Here is a 2,966-nt window from a genome sequence, read left to right as displayed (position 1 = left end):
AAGAAGTCTTCTCATATGGTGTCACACCTTTCTAATAAATCCTTAGCTACATTTTGCTTCTAAAAGTGAGGTTTTTTCCTTCAAAATATGTTTTCCTAATTTATAAATAGCACATCTCTCCATTACCCTAAGCAATTATATGTGCTTTAGAGGAGGGTCATCAATGGAAATTTAACCCTCTCTATTAACCAGATTATGATTGGGATGTGTAACATGTTTACTATGATTTCGAGTCTTTAAATTGTCATTTAATTTTACAAATGCTCCATCTTCTTTAATTTTTACCAATAATTGTTTAAGATGCATCGTTAAAACCACCAATCATCAAAAGATCCTTACTTTAAATGTGTTAGTCTTGCTATATCTATATCTATACTGAAGGAGAAGGAATGTGACTCCCACATGTCAGAAGCAGGTTTTTTTGAGGTTTTTCCAAGTTTTTTGGGGTTTTGTGGAGTGCTATTCCATGCAAAACTAGGCTTGGGGGGGGGGGTCGTATTATACACAAAACCACCTAGTTTTGCATGCAATGCCACTCCCTTGTCCCCTCACTCATCACTCATCTCTCTCACTCTCTACTCACCCCACCCGCTCTCTTGCTCACACCCCCTTGCATTATCATGTCAAAGTTTGAGGATTTATCATGTTTTGTAATTTCTCGAGAGGTTTTCGAGATAATGAAATAGAACGAGAGAGAGAGAGAGAGAGAGAGAGAGAGAGAGAGAGAGAGAGAGAGAGAGCTGTTTGGCACATTAAAGCTATATTATTTATGCCATATGAATTAGAGGCTTGGTATTTTGAATTAGAGGCTTGGTATTTTGAATCATTAATTTGGATTATGATTGGGATGTGTAACATGTTTACTATGATTTAGAGTCTTTAAATTGTCATTCAATTTTACAAATGCTCTCCTTTAATTTTCACTAATAATTGTTGTAGACGTGTCTTTGAAACCACCAATCGTCAAAAGATCCTAACATTGGCTCTTAAAGCATCCAAAACAATCCTTACATGCATCAAGTGCTCCTTCTCCCATTTGCTATATATCAAAATATCATCAAAGAATACAAGCACCCATTTGTAGAGGAAAGCGTGCAACTCTACGGTGATAGCGTGGAGGTGGAGGTTGGAGGTTGGAGCTTAACAAGAAAGCTTGGAGGCCTCAAGGGACTCAAGTTTGAAGCATTGGTAAGTGCCCTATGACATTTGTGATCTATTGCTCATCCTTTAGGTGAATGTGTTGAGTTTCCTCTTGGAGGTGTGGTAGCCCATAACAACGGCCTTATCAAGCTTACTATGTTGTTGCTCAAGCACAAGAGCATAAGCAAGACAACCAAAAATATGCAAATGAGCCACATAAGGCTTCCTGCCATGCCAAGCTTCATAAGGAGTTTTAGACTGCAAGGCCTTGGTAGGGCATTTGTTTTAACACAGTTTACGCACATAGTTGCCTCTAACCAAAAACCATGAGATAAATCTTGGGATTTCACCATACATCATGCCATCTCTGTGAGGGACCTATACTTCCTCTCAGCCACACCATTTTGCTGAGGTGTGTATGGAATTGTACATTAATGCCTTATGTCTTTTTCAACCATATATGCATGAAATTCCTTGGACATATACTCCCCCCCTCGATCTGAATGAAAGGTGCCAACCTTACATTCACATGCATTTTTAGCCATGTGTACAAAGTGCCTAAAGCACATAAAAACCTCTGACTTCTGCTTTAATGGATACACCCAGCTATCTCTCGAGTAATCATCAATAAAAGTGACGAAATAGAATTTTTTCCCAATAGATAGTGTCCTCATAGGACCACATACATCACTATGTATAAGCTATAATTTCTTAATAGCTCTCAAAGATCCATCCTTTGGAAATGATGCCCGATGTATATAACCAAGAATACACTCCTCACATACATGTCTAGTAGGAGTCTCAAGAGTTGGCAACTCAGATGACACGATATCATGCCTTTGAAGGCATAACAAACTGCCATAATTCAGATGGCCAAATCATGTATGCCATAATTTTGCATGACTCATAGCACGAGTTGTAGAGACTAAGCAAGCATCATACTGCAACTTCTCAAATACATCCATCTTGTATAGGCCATGAAACAAGGTACCTAAGAAAATGAAAGAATAAACATCATTTTTATCCTGAACTGTACATCTATCATCCACAAATTTCACCATCTTAATACCTGGCACATATAAAACTTTAGAAAGAGTAAATGCGCCCCCATTTGTAGCAGTGAGCACAACTCTACTAACTCCTTTGAGAGGATCTGAGAGGCACCATTTGCACATGTGACAGTTCCTGCACTTGGGATAGATTCCATAGATGAGCACTTTTTTTGTGAAGTAATGTGCTTATACTAGCACCAATGTCAAAGTACCAAGCATCTGATTCGGCCACCTCACATGCATATACTCTACGGGGTCACTCATAAATATGTGAGCATAGCCCGTGGGTTCAACATAAGGAGTTTTTAAATATCCGTTTTTACACATTTTTTACATATAGAAGGGTAACATTTAAAGAGGGTATTTATAGATTGAATAGATAAAGGGTGTGTTTTATTCATGCAAAACTTACAGATAAGGGGTTTTTCAATTAGGCCTTAAACGCACGTGATATAGAGGATTTACATTTAGTGAATCCCCCAAGTGCATACATCATGAACAGAAGGGTCATAACTACAAAAAATGTACAGTTCATGCCCAATCTACATCTTGAGAAAAACTTGTAGATTTCTTCTTCTCTGCACTTGGTGTAGATGCATCAGCCAACAACCATGCTCAATGCTTTCTTTTTCTCCTTCTCTAGCCTTTTTTTGCACTCATTTATATAGTGTCCTTGTTTCATACGATAGTGACACTTGGCCTTCTTTTTAGGCTTAAAACCTTCTTTCTCTACATCCTTACCTGAGGATTCTGATTTTGGCTTATAGCCACCAT

This window comes from Cibotium barometz, chromosome 55, assembly GCF_041138505.1.
Source record: "Cibotium barometz isolate CiBa-2024 chromosome 55, ASM4113850v1, whole genome shotgun sequence".
Taxonomy (NCBI): domain Eukaryota; kingdom Viridiplantae; phylum Streptophyta; class Polypodiopsida; order Cyatheales; family Cibotiaceae; genus Cibotium; species Cibotium barometz.
The sequence above is the reverse complement of the archived record's forward strand: the minus strand, read 5'-3'. Positions refer to the sequence as shown.